This window comes from Misgurnus anguillicaudatus, chromosome 8 (genome assembly GCF_027580225.2).
Source record: "Misgurnus anguillicaudatus chromosome 8, ASM2758022v2, whole genome shotgun sequence".
Classification (NCBI taxonomy): Eukaryota; Metazoa; Chordata; class Actinopteri; order Cypriniformes; family Cobitidae; genus Misgurnus; species Misgurnus anguillicaudatus.
The window spans coordinates 4,613,039-4,620,829 of NC_073344.2; the positions used below are offsets into that span (position 1 = coordinate 4,613,039).

Here is a 7,791-nt window from a genome sequence, read left to right on the forward strand (position 1 = left end):
TTTTGAAAACACGAGCAACACACATGACACTCCAAACACATATTTTGAATTTGCGCCCCTCGGGTGAGCAGTCACGAGTTGCCACTGTCACATACCAATATGAATGCATGATTTTAACAACAGTTTTCAGTATTTTTAAAGGTCATTAAATCTACAATTTTTCAATCACTGTGAAAGAGTATCTTGCATAAAAGGACCTTAATAAAAAGTAGCAATTGGAAAGTGACCAAAAGTAACACGAAAACTTTAAGTGCCTAAATATCATGAAAATCTGACTTTTTCCATGTTTTGGTGCTATAATTGGGTCCCCAGTGCTTGTACCACCAACCTAGAAAATGTGAAAAGGATCAAGTCAGTAACTTAGTTTTGGTAAACCATTCTCTGTAAGCATGTGAAAAAATAGGTCATTAAAATTTGGCTCCCCTTGTGATGACAGATGGGGATAATACCAACCCGTTAATCTGCACTATCCAACCACAGCACTGCCTTTTAGTGCAGAGATCATCTCGTTTGCATTTATAAGGACACACCCAAACATGCCACCTTTTTTCTCACACATACAAAGTGGCAATTTTAAAATGCTATAATAAATTATCTATATGGTATTTTGAGCTAAAACTTTACATATGTAGATATAAAAAATCTGTAATTTTTAATTGTTTAGAAATCTCGTTTTTTGGTTGTGCATTCCAATTAACATCAATTCAACTGCAGTTGGTTTGTTTTGATTTAAACCTTCATAACTTAAAAAATACAGCGAAGCACCATAAAACAAAATAATAACATGATAACATAATAATAAACATGTTTTGACAAAAATGTTAAAAATGGATTTATCAAGAAACTCTATATATATACATAGAAAACAGGATACGCACATCCAAAAAAGTCTTGACCAGGTGCAAGATCAAAAATGAATCAAAAAACAGAAAAAGATCTGCACACTAAAAGTCCCTTTATTTAAGAAGTTAAAACTGCAACGTTTCGGTCAAAGACCTTCGTCAGGCAAAAACACACATGTTTTTTGTGTTTAAATATACATAATAATTACACACAGCACACACACTTATAATTTGCAAAAATTTACTTTTATTTTGTATGCGATTAATCGCGATTAATCTTTGCCCAGCACTAAAATATACTTTGTCTTTTTTGTCTTTGCCTTGAAACCAATAACCACTTTAGAAACAAAACTGTCAATACAAAGAAGCTTCACAAATGTCTGGGTGTGGTAATACTGACTCGGTCTAATCTTTTCAGACAGATGGTTCTTTCCTCTATACTATCTGAAAGGCTAGTGCCAAAGGTGGAGCAACAGGAAGTGGTAGAAGTATCATCTTCCTGTTCAGGGATCAGATGTCCAGCTGGTTTAAGGTGGATTATGTTTTCTTTATGCAATCTTCAGTTTTATCTTATGACTCTAAGGGCGAGGTAGGAAGCAGCTGTCTTTAAAGATGAAGGTTAAATTACCTAATAATGAAATGATGAAACTCATCTCTCCATTCCTTCTCTACAGATCTGTAACCACACAGTAAAGATCAAAAATGAAATAGTACTATAAAAAAACTATATCAATTCAAACAAGCAAAACAAAGAACTGGGATCAGGATTTTTATAAGTAATTTAATAAAGTAGAAAAGTTAAGCTTTGTCATGTCTTAAGTTTGCTTTCTGATGCAAAATGAAATTAAAACTATATCTCTGTTACTGTCCCTCTAATCTAAAGATAATTGTGATCTTATGTAGAACATGCTTCAACATCAAGAAAAGGTCATGCATGCATGGCAAATGACAAACTCACGTAGTGTTCAAATTACCTGGCAACCGATTGAAAGCTTCTATGTTGCACTTTTAGTAGCACTTCAAATATGAATTAATCATCATAAAGTATCTGCCATGTATATTTGTTGTGTGTCATGAAATAGGTATTAAAATAGCTAACAGTTTTCGCATGTTTTCATGTTTGTCAACAACCTCTCTTGAATTCCAACCATTTACTGAGACATGCTTATTTACATATGCTGTTTAATTTACCCGCATCATGTCATAACTTTTCCCAGTAACGGCATACCAGGTTAACCCAGATAAGATCCCTGCGCTGCTATGCTAAAGATAGGAATGTTCACTATGCTGTTTCATAAGAGCTCAATCCTGGTCACACACTGACAAGTGAGCATAGAAAGCGTGTCACTAGTAATATGCATGTGCTTGTACCTCATGCTAGACAGTGGCAAAGAGAAAGAATGTGTTAAGAAATTGCTTCTTATAACTGACCACCTATAGCCAACAGACTTTTAAGGTAAATGCACATACTAGAGCACATACATGCTTGTTTAGTCCCTTTATGTTAAATATTTTTAGTGTGTTATGTAAGAAGATTATATACATTTTTTCCACAGCAGTGCACATACACTGCATTGAAAGAATCTGGAATGCTCTAATAAAAAAGAACACGTGTTAGGCAAACAGCTTTATATTTTATGGCCTGTCAGTTTTGAATTACTAGCTATTTTAATGCCCCAAAACTAAAATTGTTAGTTGTTTGAATTTCAAAGGAGACATATCATATAAAAATCTTACTTTTTCTATGTTTAAGTGCTATAATTGGGTCCCCAGTGCTATAGAACATGTAAAAAAAGAACAACCCAGTAACTTAGCTTTGATAAACCATTCTCTGTAAACATGGGAAAAAATGGTCATTAAAATTTGGCTCCCCTTGTGATGTCAGACGGGGATAATACCACCCCTTAAGCCCGCGGTATACTTTTTTCCACGTCTGGCCCCCGTGCGCACACGTCAGCGCAGCTTTCAAAGTATACTCGTCGCGGCTACATGCAGATGGCTGTGTTCGACATGTACGCAATACAAATGATTTCTTATTCAAATTATTACTCTACCAGGCTGTCAGGGCAGCACTGATTGGCAACATTTACAGTACATCAAAACATTTAGGATAGGGGAAGATAGCCGATCGACCATTGCATACACAGTTTAGAACAAACAACAAGAAAACAAAGAACAGGAATCAAACATTATGGTGACGAACATGCTACACAGTTTCTGTTCTTGGTAGAAGTAAAAATTAAAAAAGAAAAAACGATAGTGTGTGTGCAAATGCTGTTTATTTCCTTTGTATGATTGTTTGTAGTTGAGTGTCCTGTCTCAATAGTTTCACCTGCATGCGCTGTTGTACATGGACAGTATGCGCTCAATTTTTGGGCCACGACCACGGACCCTCCTGATGATGAAAATGCACTATCCGACCACGGCACTGCCATTTAGTGCAGAGATCAGCTAACTTGCATTTAAAAGGACACACCCAAAAATGCCACATATTTGCTCACACCTACAAAGTGGCAATTTTAAAATGCTATTATAAATTATCTATAAAACTTCACATACGTACTCTGCATGGGGACACCAAAGATTTATTTGACATCTTAAAAAAAATCTTGTGAAATGTCTCCTTTAAGTTAGTTACCAAATGATCTTTAAGAACCTTTGACTAAAGGATTCGGAAACCAAAACTGGCTCTTTGTATGTTGTGTAAGCTTGTGTCTTGGTTATAGCAAATAAAGTATAAAATCCAATAAGGAAATAAATGATTTATAGATCACTGGTTGATTTTAGAAAACACGATCACAATTGTTTTTATAAAACATGCTTTAGTTTTATTAAAATAATTAGAGCAATATATATATTTTTTCTTATACATTGTCTGTATCTTATAAACAAATAACAACCACAAAGACATAGAGAACCAATGCTAACAGTGATATCCTATTTCTGACATTCCTGAACACATTCCTTGCACAAACAGATGCAAAAGGAGAAAGACAGAGCTCATATAATTATTCCAGAGCTTCTGGAGAATTTCTGAGAATTTATTGGATCCATATTTCAAAGCTGTATGCTTTTCAAAATTTAGACATAAAATAAAACTGGCTATTTTATTCTAGCATAACATCTGGGGGAGGTGGATATTCTATCTTGTCTACTGCATAAACCAATGTCACAATCTCATGCGTAGTCTAGTCTTTACCATTTAGAAAGTTTTGATTTAAGTCACTGTTAATATGTTTCTTCATCTTTCAAAATAACAGGTCATATCAAGTGGTACAAATAGAAAGCTAAACAATGGATTTTCTACTGCAGCACTGCATGCAAGAAACTTGTGGATTTTTTAAGATATATTACACAAAAACAAAGATCTTAAGAAAGACCTCCCATCCAACAACTCCAATTATACACTCACCTGAAGGATTATTAGGAACACCTGTTCAATTTCTCATTAATGCAATTATCTAATCAACCAAATCACATGGCAGTTGCTTTAATGCTTTTAGGGGTGTGGCCTGGTCAAGACAATCTCCTGAACTCCAAACTAAATGTCAGAATGGGAAAGAAAGGTGATTTAAGCAAATTTTTTTGGTGCCAGACGAACCGGTCTGAGTATTTCACAATCTGCTCAGTTACTGGGATTTTCACGTACAAGCATTTCTAGCGTTTACAAAGAATGGTGTGAAAAGGGAAAAACATCCAGTATGCGGCAGTCCTGTGGGCGAAAATGCCTTGTTGTTGCTAGAGGTCAGAGGAGAATGGGCCGACTGATTCAAGCTGATAGAACAGCAACTTTGACTGAAATATCCACTCGTTACAACCGAGGTATGCAGCAAAGCATTTGTGAAGCCACAACACGTACAACCTTGAGGCGGATAGGCTACAACAGCAGAAGACCCCACCGGGTACCACTCATCTCCACCACAATTAGGAAAAAGAGGCTACAATTTGCACGAGCTCACTAAAATTGGACAGTAGAAGACAAAAATGTTGCCTGGTCTGATGAGTCTCGATTTCTGTTGAGACATTCAGATGGTAGAGTCAGAATTTGGCATAAACAGAATGAGAACATGAATCCATCATGCCTTGTCACCACTGTGCAGGCTGCTGGTGGTGGTGTAATGGTGTGGGGGATTTTTTTGGCACACTTTAGGCCCCAAAGTGCCATTTGGGCATTGATTAAATGCTACGGCCTATCTTTTCTACAGAATGTTTTCCGCACCTTGTTGAATTAATGCCACGTAGAATTAAGGCAGTTCTGAAGGCGAAAGGGGGTCAAACAAAAATCCAATTAATGAAATGTTGGAAGGGCAAAAATATATAAGTTAAACCAATTTTCTTGTTTGGGCTTAGTTGAGTAGACATATTATTTTAAGTCTAGATAAATCTGTGTTTAAAACATTAAGTGAATGGTTATTTTCAAATTCAGTCAACATTCAGAATGGCTAGTGTTGACTGAACTAATTAAGACAAATCTGGTCAATATGTGGACTTATGACAGCTATGTTTCCTGACAACAAAATGCTCATAATATTACTGTTATTTGGTAACAAAATGTAATTTTCAGAGTTGTTCAGGCGTGAATGTATGTGCTTTAAGTTTAAATATGCGGTCGGTTAATATAGATAGCGTCTATTTAAAAATGTGCTCGGACACTTTCGGACGGAGATGAGCTCCAGAAGAGCTCCAGAAAATCACAGACACTTAAGCGCTCACACCCCGCCCAGCGCAGCCTCGCCTCGGCAAGCCCATCAGAAATCGACTGCTGGCTCTGATATCTCTGTGGCGTTTAAACATGCGATTTAATTCATTTTAATTTCTTATACTTAATAATAAAAGGTTTACCGGTATGTTTTAAATCATATTTTAGGATTGCACTTAAATGATATCGCTGTTGAATGATATTTCATATCTTTCACATTCGTTATAATCGGACTGCGTACTGCCTGCGAATTTGAACTTCAGAGCTGAAGGTGCGAGTGGAGAAATAGTCCCAATATCATAACAATCTTAAAAATTCTAAATATACCCGTGTGTGTACCCGTGTGCGTGCGTGTGTGTATGTATGTATGTATGTATGGGCGTGCGTCTGTGTATTTTGAATTTAAAATGTTTTAACTCGGAAGGATCTGGATCACAGGTCATTTCATCTGAGATCAATCCGCACGCAACAGCTGGAATCACTTACTGTTTCACACAAGGAAGGACACAAGTCAGCCGTTTCCTCAAGTTCACGTCAGGTAAGTGTTTGTAATTAAATGTTAATTTTAGAATATATTAATTGGCAAAGACGCAAATACTCGACGTTTTTGTAATTATATTTTTGAAAAGATATATTAGAAGTGTGTTATGTTATGTGACCGAAGTAAGGTGGAGCTATTTTAGTTAAGATAAAAAGCCTGGATATAGGGTTGGTTTACCGGAGTTTAGAACTCGGTCTTTATTATAATTGGGACATTTTTACAAACAAACCTTATATAATACAATACTGGCGTGCATTTTGAGACAAAACAATAGCACTCATATGTTAAGAGATGTCAGTAAGTTATTTTAGTCAGTGAAAAGCCCTGTCCGAGAAAACCGCCCAATAGTGTTTAATTATGTGTGATGTCTGAGGGAAATTTGGCCTAACATTAACGTTATTTAGGGAATAAAGTCTTTCACCGTCAAGCTTTATTATATTAAACATGTATTTATTATGTATGTTTGTGTGTTTATATTCCTCAGAGGGACACATAGCGAGACAGTCTCCGCTTGGACTGGCTGAGGAAAGTCTCCTAAATGGCCCTGGAGATGTTCTGACTGACTTTGGAGGCTTTTTGGACTGTTTTATGCCCTCTATTTAAAGACTTAATTCTGTATGTTCAGTCTGTATGATAAGTGAATAAGTGAATAAAAAGCTTTTGTTTTTATGTGACTGAAGTTAATTATTTTGTTTACAACACCAGCATAAATTATTTGATAAATAATTAAAAAATGTTATTAAAAAAATCCCAAATAATAAATATTAATTGAAGTAACACATAAAACATTGAGTGAATACTTAAATTTTAATTGACAGAGTCTTTGCTGTAAGTTTTTAAAGATTCAACTGATTAAAACATTTTAGTTGAATGAACTATAAAGCTAATTGAGCCAACATACTTTTTTATATTTGAGTCAAATTTGGGCCAACTAAAAAAACATCAATCCAGGTAACACTTTGGAGACAGAAATTGAGTGAACGTAAAATTTCTGTGGAACTAGTTACTAAAAAATAATTCATTGAGCCAACAATTTATTTTTTACAGTGATAGTATGGTTTTCCTAATAATCCTTTAGGTGAGTGTATTTAGTTTTTAAGAAAGTGTGTCATTCTATAAAGAAAAAACATTATTGAGATTATATGCCGGTGTGTGAAACCATGCCCTTGGCTCATTGAGAAAGTTAAGGCCCCTGCACATAAATGTGGTTTTGGTTTGCCTAGTGGTTAAAGATATAAAATGTTAACTAAAAGTAGGTTCAGTCTATGAAATACTACCATTTACCTGGCAAATAATAAATGTACTGTAAACTTCTGGAACAAAAGTGTCAACTAAAGGATAAATTATAGAATTGGAATAATGATTCCTTTCATCTCAACATACTCCAGCAGATGAATAACAAGCCATTTAAATGCCAAAAAAAAACTTCATTAGCTTTTATAATTCTTGCAAGAGAAGTAGATTCCATTTATTTGAAAAAAATAAACCGACCACATCTGAATTTTACAGAAAGCATCTTACTCTACTGACAGAAATAACACCAGTCTAAAAAAAAAGCTGTTTTGAGCACACACCAAACAGGACTGCCAAGCATTTTGGGCATCTCAGTGATGTAATGCTCCATGTGAGAGTGCCAGTAACATGATGCTAAAGCCTTGAGGTTGTTGTCTATGCTCTGAGACTTTTTAGGTCTAAAATGGTCTTTCATA

At 35.3% G+C, this 7,791-nt stretch overlaps 1 long non-coding RNA gene across 1 annotated transcript; it reads left to right on the top strand.

Annotated features, from left to right (window-relative positions):
* The first annotated feature begins 5,126 nt into the window (after positions 1–5,126).
* LOC141365628 (uncharacterized) lies at positions 5,127–6,756 on the top strand. The gene is made up of 2 exons (XR_012370703.1): positions 5,127–6,079; positions 6,567–6,756. It is a non-coding gene; the product is annotated as an uncharacterized lncRNA (long non-coding RNA).
* The last annotated feature ends 1,035 nt before the right edge of the window (positions 6,757–7,791 follow it).